Source organism: Pinus tabuliformis, chromosome 7 (assembly GCF_031772625.1).
Source record: "Pinus tabuliformis cultivar Carrire ecotype Pingquan chromosome 7, CPIR1, whole genome shotgun sequence".
NCBI lineage: Eukaryota > Viridiplantae > Streptophyta > Pinopsida > Pinales > Pinaceae > Pinus > Pinus tabuliformis.
In genome coordinates this window covers 2,058,989,721-2,059,001,767 of record NC_142293.1, presented here as the reverse complement: position 1 = coordinate 2,059,001,767, position 12,047 = coordinate 2,058,989,721, and positions in this window count along the sequence as shown.

Sequence of the window (12,047 nt, the reverse complement as noted above, 5' to 3'; positions counted from 1 at the left end):
CTTTCATTGAAGATTTTTTTATCCAATTTCAAGACCCTTAGACTTCTCTTGGAAGGTGTTGAGGTTAAGAAAGAAGATGGTAGCCTTATCTATTCCATTCTTACTAAGTTAGGACCAACCTACTCTGTGTTTGTTTCCACCTTCCATTCTACTAGAGAAGCCTTTATTTCTCAAGGATAAGACTACAAGTCCCCCTCTTTTGATGCCTTTTGTGATTCTTTAATAAGAGAATAAGAAAAAAATCTTACATCTTGGTCTTCTTAACTAGAAACTCTTCTAAGAAAGCCTTAGTAGCCTAGCAGCAACCAAGTTCAAAGAATCCTAAGAAGCAACATCCTAAAAATAATGTTCCTAAACCAAATAAGGGTCTTAAGCCATTTCAGTCTCACAATGAAAAATCAACTCAACAAAATGAAAAGGCAACTAAAAACAAAGGGAAGAAGACTAATGGACATTGCAACTTTTGTAATCATGATGGCCACTTAGAATCCAAATGCTTTAAGAAGATGGAAGCCTTGGAAGCATAAATGAAGAAGCATAACATCCATTTGGAGCACTATTCAACTTCAACTTCATCTTCAGGAATAACACTTGTTGCATGTGGTTGTCAAGCATCTCGATCTGTGTTAGGTCCCTATAATACTAATGATTCCCCCATTACTATAATCATTTTAGCCCTTATTGTTATTTTTGTGCCCCTGTTATCCCCATATTGTTATTATTGTGCCCCATAGAATTCCACTATTGTTATTTTTGTGCCCTTATATTATTATTGTTATGTCAGCTTGATTATATTGTAACCCATTAGATGCCTATATATAGAGAAGAAGTTTTGTCATTTGTATCATCCAAGAATTATTCATTTGTGTAATGTAAAGGAGGTTTCTCCCTTGAAGAGGTTGATTTTGAAGTCGTTGATCTATCTTTTCTTCTATTTTCTGAGTTTGTTGCATAACATTTGTTATCAAAGGTTTGGATTATAGGGTTTCACTACTCCAAATAGGTCATCATGGAATTATCGCTATAACATTTTTTTATATGATGTTTCAAAATCTTATATTAACCCATTTGAACCGAAATATCGATGAATCTTGGGTCAAAATTTAAGATCTTGTCTCACTATATTTTAGGAGATATGATCCAAGGAAATTAGGGGTTTTGTAGGCTACTGAATTATATCTCAAATAGGTGACCTGGGGGAAATCGTCATAACTTTCTTGCTGACCATCAGATTGAAATTTCATAAAACGTTAAAGAAATAGGACGGCCTGTAGTTTTCTATGTATCGGTTTCAGGGCCAAGGGTCGAAACAGTGACACGTGGTAGTTCGTACAAGGTCATTTTATTGAACCAGTCTATAATCAAGTCAGCGTGGGAGATTTGGCATAACTCTTTCTTGGAGAATCCAATATCGATCAGACTTGCGGGGTTGGAATAAGGACGTAGGGGGCTACCATAGGACAAAATTTTAGACCTGGAAGATCCACAATTACAAATATACAATAGATTCAATATTGAGCTCCTACAAAGCCAAAAATGGTGTGTAGTCTTTTTAAAATTTTGCATAAGTTTGGTTTGAAAAATTAGTTTGGAGGAATTCAAAGGACATAGTGAAGCATAATTATCATTAATTGATGCCCCGAAGAAAGAAAATTGAAATGCCTAGTAAGCAACCTGAAATCGCTAGCATGACTCATGAAGAAGAGAAAGAAATGCAACATGGTATATCAAAATTACGAGACCAAGTGCAACAAATTTCACTCTCACAAAAAGTAACATAAGCTAAGATGGATGGTTTAAAGAAAGGCATGGAAGCTAAGATGAATGGCATGAAAGCTAAGATGGATGGCATGGAAGCTAATATGGATGGCATGGAAGCTAAGATAGAAGCAAAACTTAAAGGCAACATGGAAGATTTGAAGATAGATTTGACAAAGTTGCTACAAGAAATGCTTACTAATGGCGAAAGGGTAGTAAAGGAAACTCATGATGAGAACAAAATAAATGATAATAATGATTTCAAAGACTCTAACATTGGATTGAGGATGCACCATGTTCCACAAATCGATATGAGGAAGTTTGATGGCAAGGATCCCATAACATGGATACTATAGATGGAGCAATATTTCAATCTCCGTAATGTGCAAAACACACAAAAGGTACGCATTGCAACTTTATATTTGGAACCCAATCAGTTTGTATGGTATCGATGGCTTTTCTCTCATAAAAAAATTGTCACTTGGTCAATTTTTACGGAAGAAATGATAGCACATTATGAGGATACAAAGAGCAACACCTTTTTTAGCCAATTGACAAATCTCAAACAAAATGGTTCAATTATGGAGCACATTGAGGACTTCCAAAAATTGAATATAAGGGTAAAAGATATTGTTAGGTCCCTATACTACTAGTGTAACCCCTTATGGTTATTAGTGGAACCCCCTTATTATATTGTTGTTCCCATGTAGTCCCCATATTATTATTATTATGCCCCATAGAAACCCACTATTATTATTATTGTGCCCTTACATCATTATTGTTATGTCGGCTCTGATTATATTATGACCCCTTAGTCTCCTATATATAGAAAGGAGGTCTTGTCATTTGTATCATCCAAGAATTGTTCATTTGTGTAATGTAAAGGAGGTTTCCCCCTCGAGAAAGAAGAAATGGAATTGGTGATGTTTTAACACAAGAAAAAAGAACCATTGCTTTCAAAAGTCATCCAATCAAAGGAAAGTATTTACACAAAACTATTTATGAGAAGGAAATGTTGGCAAGACTACATGCACTTAAGAAATGGTGACCTTACGTAATGAGAAGAATTCAGTTCAAACAATATTTCCATAACTTAACGAGGAAGGTAAAATCATATTGGAACCTAGAGCAATCACAAAAACAAGAACCCGATAGCTACGAAATCGATCAATTTCAAAGTATCTCATCAAGTGGAAGAACTTACCCGCTAAAGATTCCACATGGGAGGACAATAATTTTATACAGAAGCATACAAAACTACTCAAGCATTGAGGACAACACTTTTTGAAGGAGAGGGGCATGTTAGGTCCCTATACTACTAGCGTAACCCCTTATGGTTATTAGTGGCACCCCCTTATTATATTGTTGTTCCCATGTAGTGCCCATAATATTATTATTGTGCCCCATAGAAGCCCACTATTGTTATTATTGTCCCCTTACGTTATTATTGCTATGTTAGCTCTTATTATATTATGACCCCTTAGACTCCTATATATAGAAAGGAGGTCTTGTCATTTGTATCATCGAAGAATTATTCATTTGTGTACTGTAAAGGAGGTTGCCCCCTCAAAGAGGCTGATTTCTAAGTTGTTGATCTATCTTCTCTATCTTTTTGTGAGATGGTTTCATAACAGATATTCCAGAGGAGCATAGGATTGATGTGTTCATAGGGACTTTAAAGGATAACATCCAACATGAGGTTCGCCTTTGGGAACCTAATTCATTGGATAAGGCATTCAGGTTGGCAAGAAAAATGGAAAGAAAAATTATGGCAACAAGGAAGCCTACCACTCACAACCATAAATATGGAAGTGTTGTTGCCTTTAGCCCTCCACAACCTACAAGGTTGACACCACAACAATTGGAAGAAAAAAAGAACAAAAGGGCTTTGTTATAGTTGTGATAGCAATTACACTAAAGGTCATAAGTGTGCTGAGAAGAAATTATTTTACATAGATTGTGAAGAGGAGGAAGAAAAGGAATAAGAAACATAAGAAGAAGAGGATATACACCAGGGACAAACCCTAGAGAAAGAAGAAATGAATCCGACCATATCTTGTAATGCATTGGTCAGAATTACCACTCCTCAAACTATCAAGATAGAAGTACATATCTAGAAAAAAAAGTTAACACTGTTGATTGATTTGGGAAGTACCCATAATTTTATTCATTGTAAGATAGCCAATGAATTGAATTGCTTCCTATATCTAGCACTAGAGTGTCAAGTGATGATTGCATGTGGAGGAACCATAAATTGCTCTAGAAAGTGCCATAATATCAAGCTATCCATGGGAGAATATGTAATGAATAGTGCTGGGTAGCAGAAGCCCCGCACAATGGTCATGGGGCACAAAGCCCGAAATTTTGGGTAAAAGTAGGGTAAAGACTCCGCGGGATGCATGGAGCGTGATTTGTAATAAGTTGAGTCAAAGGGTAGTTCGCCCAAAAAAAATGTAAAGAAATATAAGTTGAGTTTTCCTGCCCATGGATCACGGTCCATGGAAAGGTATAAATAGAGCGAGGCTCTATGGGTAGAGGTAGCTATTTTTTGGTATGATCTTGGATCTGAAATGTAATGGGTTTTTTAGGAGAAAAGTCTTGAAGTGTCTGTAAGTCTGAGTCAAGGGATTGGGTAGTAAATAGAGGCTTTACAGCTATGTGCGCAGAGGCGTGGAAGAGTTCGTAGCTGTGTGCACGAACCCCTGCAGCTGAGTGCGCAGGGCAGATTTGGATGTATTGGTGAAGAAATTGAATAAAGATAAGTTGCTTCTAAAATTATGTGTTAAACCTGAATTATCATGGATCTAGCTTTTGTATGGTTAATATAACTGTTTGATCTATGCGCATATGCCTATGTCATGAATATATGTGAATCTGTGTTTATTCTGAGTGCGCGAAATGTTTAACTCTAATAAATGTTTTCTTAAAGACCATAAAAAGTAGATTGAATTTATAAACAACACATTAATAAGTAGTAAGGATTACTCTGGGTCTGGATCTACGCGAAGTAGAGTAGTGCGAAGCTGCAGAACGGTGAGAAAAACCTCCAGACCACATCTAGACATCCCAAGGGTGCGGAAACCTGGTTCCAGCACCCTCCCCTGCTACCTCGGGTGAGACCTCAGCGCGCGCTCCATGGGCTGTTGCCGAAAGGGCCAGTAGCTGCGGGATTTGTTTAGCTAAATAACTCTTCCAAACCTGGGTTAAGCCCCTATAAGCCAACAAATGGTTCCATTGCCAGGACCGGGATCTGCCTAAGGGGTGTCTGATGTTGGAACACTGGAACCCTACAAATAAAAAGATTGAAGAGTGGTGGGATTTGAAGCTCCACGAGTTCATAGTTCAGGAAAACAGAAACCTATGGATATCAGAGGAAGATTGGTTGGACCGTTCTATATAAAAAGATATTCATGAGGTCTTCTTCGCGACATTTCCGATAGAGTTGTACGAGTGGATAACGAGGTTAGCTAACAGCATGGGAAGGTGCAGATTAGATCAGCCTATTATGTGGACCCTAGAACTGGTGTGCAGGCTATAAGCTACCGAAGATAAAATCACGCGCACAGTATATCATTAGCTAGATTGGGTAATAGGAGGATTTATCACTGAGTTCGCAATAGATACAACTGTGAGTTATAATGAAGCGGAAAGGCGATTCCTCCAAGGACCGCGGGGTAAGTATATCAAATCATTGAACAACTGGATTAGGATGCTATTGTGTGAAAAACAGATTATGCGCGCCTATTGATGTCTAGAGTAATGCGGAGCAGAAGAGGTTATCGAGGAACAGAAGGGGTAAAGAACAGACCTTTGGTTTTTATTTCACGGGAAAGCGAGGAGAAGCTTGAAAAGTTCTCACTGATAAGTGCAGTTTGGTTGATTAGGGAGCGCTTCCCACTGATACCACCTCTCTCCATGCCACCACCCGCTTCACTGGCATCAAACCCATCCACACCAACACCAACCCACCTCCTCCACCACCAAAAGTCGGGATGGCGAGCGCAGTCCAGCTGCCAATATTTAAGGGTGTAGGAAATGAGGACCTTAACCGGTTCTAGTTTGTGATAAAGTCTATATGGGACGCTCAAGGCATCACAGATGATAACATCAAGAAGGCCACCTTAGTTAGTGCGCTACAGGACCGCGCATTGATCTGGTACATGAAATACTCAAGCGATCATCCAAATGAATGAATAGCAGTAATCCAAGAGGCACTAAGCAAGGAATTTGGGAGACCAAAGTTAGAAGCATAATGGGTTATTGGGTTCAAGGAAATCGCAATGTTTCCTGGTGAAACCCCATGGGATTTGGATCAGAGATTGAAAAGCACCATCAGTGAGGCTAACAGGACACTGTCGGATGCGCTGCACTGTGCTTGGTTTGTCACATCATTAACGCCATATCTGAGGTCGGCTCTGTCACAACAAAAGATCTCAACCGAAGTTGAAGAGCTGGAGGTAGCAATGTGGCTGCACGAAACCCCACAGACAATTGTTACCTATTTCCGAACCTAAAACAACCCCCCCCTCAATAATTATTTTGTAACTTCTGTAGGATGGTGGGCCATGATGAAAGAAATTGTCGTGGTTACGAGACATTGATGGATCGAACACCTGCTTATAGGATGCAAATGGAGGCGCACGGGCAGGATCCCGCTGCACCACTTGCGCGAGGAGGATACCAAGGATGCGGACGGGGCCGTGGAGGATTGGGACCTGGACAGGGACAAGGATAATTAATTTGCTATAATTGTCAAGGATCGGGGCATTACGAGCGTGATTGCACGAACCCGACCAAAGCCTGTTGCCCTTACTATTACCAATTTGACCACGAAGCAGTCAATTGCCCCACACTGATTGCTCAGATGCGGGAAAAGGGAGTGCTTCCAACTAACCCTACTCCAAATGTCCAAATGATGAAGGCTGAACCCCGCACAGAAGATCCTAACGTAAATATGATGCTCAGAAGCGGTGCCGCTATAGAATAAGATAAGGGGAAGTAGCCAGAGGCAGATACGTGGGTCCATAAGGCTCCCGTGAAACAACCAGAATTTGACTTGGAGCGTGCAAAGGAAACCTTTATGGAAGCCAAGAAGAACTTCGCGGAAGCTTCTACTTCGGATAGTAAGGATCAATTCAGACTAGAGAAGGGTACTTCTATGCTAACCACCTTCTTGGAAACCTGCATGAACCTACTCAGGGATTCTAAAGCGGTAAAGGGCCTGCAAGAATTGATAACTCGATGCACGGGAGTGGATGAACTGAGAATGGTCTAGAAGTTAGGCAAACATGCTTTGCGCACTGGGCAAGAAATGTGACTGACTATTCAGATCGGAGACTATGAGATGGGCTAGGTCGTTTTAGATTTGGGGTCTGATGCGAATGTCCTACCAAAACAGACTTGGGAGTGCATGGGCAGGCCCACACTACAATGGTCCCTGATTCAGTTATGGATGGCTAACCAACAAAAGATTCTGCCCATGGGAAGACTGCACGGGGTTACAGTAGACATCGATGGCGCTAGCACACAAACTAATTTTGAGGTCATAGAAATTGTGGATGATAGTAACCCATATCCTGCATTGTTAGGGATAGATTGGGCAATGGATATGAATGGAATCATCAACCTCAAGAAATGAAAAATGATATTTGAAAAGAAATCTCTCCGCGTAGTGGTTCTGTTGGATCCAGTTGAAGGGGCGTACTATACCAAGCCCGTGCGCGACGAAGACAGTGATGGTGAGTTGGACTGTATCTACCAGATTACAACGCAAGATCAGGACATGGTAAATCCAACAGCGGACGATAGACTCTCATGGGACCGTGATAGTTCTTGCACGTTGGACTCAGATGAAGAGATTGAATGATGGCAGAACCGACTGCATGAAGTAACCACACTAAATTGTAATAGGATGGTGACAATAGGGGAAAAGGAGCAGTCGGAAGTATCCGTAGATGCATCATGCACAACCATTGCTTCATGAAAGGGTGTAGCTCCGAAGATGTGAAGGAAAGGGCGCGGATGTTGGAGGCAGGCGCACGCACGGATGGGAGAGCGAAACAAGGTAAGCATTCCTCGCCAGCATAGGCTGCAGGTGTATGAGGTACAAACACCCAACCATCTTAGAATTAGTAGTCCAAAGCCACCCCAACAAACCGGTTCACCCGCAGCCAGCGCCAAGGGTAGCAGGGAATCAGGGAAGTTGCAGATACCACGAGTTCACTGGGCCTGCAATAGATGACAGAAGGGAGCTCAGAAAAGATAGGGTAGCCACAGGCCCCGCAACATCAATAAACTAGGGGTACGACCAAGGAAGCAAAGTGCGCTAAGAAGGGATGGATCCAGCAGCGTAGCATAGGAACGAGTTGTGACCCTGCTATCATGGCTACACCCGCACTTACGGAAGAACACACCTGCTGACAGACTGGCTACCCAGACGCTCGAGAGGTGCTCGCAACCTGGGCTAGCAGGAAAGTTGTAAACTCGCACCAAAAGTGCAAGCACCTGACTGGCAGTAGAAACTATAGTCTCAACGCCCCAAGCAGTTGAAAGAAGGTGTGGGACTATAAACAAGTCTGTGGAAAGCCAGCGTGGCAAAAGGATTCTTTACCAAGTAAGGTAGTCCACAAGATCATAGCTACGCCCCACGGATTGCACTACAGCGGGGAAAAGTCAAAAGATGACCATTAGCAACATTAGTCCTGACAAGAAAGTCAGGTTACGTCAGAGAGGAGCAGGCGGCGGGACATTAAGATGAGAGTTTCAGACTAGATATGCCAAGATCTGCCGATTAGAAAAGGAGGGAAGGGATTTTTTCAAATCTCATAATCTATGGCTGGCACTGGAATATTGGCGCTTTGAACCAGCGAAGAGCAGCGAGTACTCAGCTACCAGGCACCCCATGAGTACCATGGCTAGAACCCGAGCACGGTTCGTAGAGGAAATGCAACTAAATCAAGAAGAGCCCGAGGACGTGACTCAAGTTCCCGAAGTTCCTAAGTCTCCATGCACACCGCGACCCAGGAAGAACAAGCAGATGGTAGGAATAGTCCAAGCCTCATCGAGATTCAACAAACGGTCGGCAGTGGCCAAAGGCAAAGCAGTTGTTAGCTACCTATACCAATAGGTTTCATTTTTCATGATTGGCAGGGGAAGTGCCAATATGATTTACTTTGGTGATGCAAAGATCTCATATTCTTGTGGAAGACACATATCTACAGTTGGTTGATGTTATCCTACTTCTGAATGGGTGATCCAACAGTCTAAGCTGGGCCATGCCATGTTTCAATTTTTGTTGTAGATTAGAGAAAGAAATCTGTCCAAACCGTTCAATCTTGGCAGACAAAGTAGTTAGGTAGAGAATGAAGGTTCCCAACTGTTTAATCTGGGGCCTTGGAAGTGATAAGGCTAGCCGTAGATAGAAAATCAAAAGAAAAAGCCAAAGGAAAAGAAGAGGCACATAAGGGTTTGCAAGTCTAAGTGCACCCTCCTTGAAGTAATAAAAAATGCTAGGCAATAGAATGGGTAGGCAGATGGGGTTGCAGAAGCATGATTTCTTTCATATCACTGGCCCAAGCAAAGGAAATACATGGTGCCAGTGCAGATATCTTATTCAACAGTTTTGCAGCAATACAATGAATCATGTCTAACTTCCTAATTATCCCCCATCACATTCCTTGCTAACATCCCAATACCACCTATGTTCATGAAAGAAGTCAAACTTTTTTGCTCATTCTTGTTTCATAAAGAGCCACATTTCTTGTGTAAAATTATTTTCATTTTGATCTACTTCCTAACTAAGTTTGTTTCCTTAAAACTTAGTATCTATCACTTCCCATTCCTATTCCCCTCCAATACTAACTACTAACTCTATCTACACTTAACTCCCTATATTTCCCTTTCCCTATTACTATAACACCATGGTGTATAAAACCCCAACAATATGTATATTCCCTCCCCCTTGGCATTATAGCCATATGTCCAAATGCTGGACAACCATGCAGAATCCAAGTCTGGTTCAAAATGCTTTGTTCAAAATCAGGGATTAAACTAACCCCACGTTGGTTTAATAACGTAAGCCCTACCCCTTTTTCCCTTTACAACCCCTTCATAATGCCTTACCCTCCTTATTGGAAAAAAACCTTGTAAAAACCCATTTTTCCGCCTATCCAAAGTTTTGGGTTAAAAAGCGCATTTTACATAAAACATTGAAAAAACCCACAAATCCGCCAAAGTTTAAAGTCCCGCCTGGGCGTGCATTTCAATGAATACAATAAAATATTCCCCGCCCCGCTGCCGTATCGTCCTTTCGTTTTATCGACCCGTCGACCGTCGGATCTGGGCTTTCCCATCTGACGGCCCATATCAATATCGGGCGGCCCCCGATGACCAGACGTTACCTCCCGAAAAGTGTCAGAGGGTGACGTCAGGCCAGTGCCACGCGTCGCTCCCAAATCGTATCGGGAGGCCGCCTGCCAATACCGCCACCGTACCATAAGCGGTCCGATGGAACCGCTTACCGCCCTTCATATACCGCCTGCCTACGGCACCACTACGTCACGCCCACGTCATGCCAACTCAGCGTCATGTCAGCGCCCGGCCCGCCATCGCTCCGACCTGTCCGCCACCTCACCAGTCCCCGTGGACCACTCACAGGCCACCACGTCACCCTTTCGTACCCGACCCCACCTGATGACGTCATGCTAACGTCATCCAAAAAAAGCGCCAATAACCCAAAAAGTCCATATTTTCGCCAAAATTCGCGTTTTTTGTCACTTTTGCAAAAAGAATTGTTTCTGCTCTCTGCATGCATTTTACGACCATTTCGCCGCCAACCTATAGAAATCGATTTAAAGAATGTGGGCACTTCCAATTCACCTGCATTTGTCACCATTGCCAGCATTCACCAGGTATTTCTCCGAAATTTCCCCTCTGCACCTGGTTTCGTGCATAATTCAGCAAAGCTAGCTTAAAAAGAGTGAAAAATAGTGTAATTACCAGCAAATCCCTGGTGGCCAACGTTTATCTTCAGTTGTTGGGTCGGAATTCACCTACAAAAATCTATATTGAGCCAAGTTCCCATAAATTTACAGTCAGTTCGTGCATTCGTGAAATTAAACCTTTGCTGCACTAATTCACCGGGAAAACGACTTTGCTAGTCCCATCATTTGCTCATTCAACTCTCTTGGGAGCATTTCAGTTGTTCTCACCACAACTTACCCTGTTCTCCCCTGCAATTTGCCTTACTCTTGCAAAAATACCCCTCTGTGTTGCTCTGTCCAGTAAAACAAATTCTAGTACAATTCAGAGTACTAATTAACCATGGAAACACCAGTAGCACTGAACATTCCAACCTTGAATGCCCCACACAGAGAGCTAGAGTGGAAGGCCCTGGGTGATAAAGATTACCAGATGACAGAATCAGTCTCAATGTATGCCAGATATAACATTCATGTACTCAATGAGCTGAAGGCCAAGCACCTCAGTGGAGTTGATATTCTATGGATTTGGGACTCCAATTTACCCATTTTCAATCTTCCTCAAGTCAATGTCCTCCCAGACTTGATCCATCGATGCTGTGCCAACTATGATCCATGTCAAAGAGCTGTTCTCAGTCCCTCAGGATCAGTGTTGTTCCATATCACCCCTGAGGCTATAAATGAGATGCTACACTTTCACACTACAAAGCCATTGACTCCTCTCTCCATGATGGACTTGATAGACCAAGGAGGCAAGCTGTCTAGTGCCCAAATCTTAAAAATCAATCAATTATTCATTCTACCAAGCTCTGAAGCTGTGAGAACCCCTCCTATAGGAGATGTATATTTCAATGAGTTGGGCAAGTTGCTCCTGGATTTGATCAATTATGTCCTGGGCTACAGGTCATCTGAGTTTGCTGATGAAACCATTCTGGCAATGTTGTCTATCTTCTCCCCTGGAAAGCCTCCTTCTGTGCACTATGATTATGCTGCATACATTGCCAATAAGATTCATGAGCAATTGATGAATCTAGAGAGGGAAAAGGTGTTTAGATACACTTCATACATCTATCACTTGTTCCTATTTTATCAACCTGATAGCTTCCCTATTACTCTCAAGAAATTTGATTCTCAGGGAAACCCAAGGTCTGTGGTATTTTGGACTTCAATATTTCATTACATATCTTATTCACCATACAGCTACTGTGAGTTCATAGACCTCTTTATCCATCCAGCTATGACCATGTTATTGGGTACCCCTCCTCCAAGATTGACATATGAGATGCAAAGGATACTCCAGCTCTCAAAGGC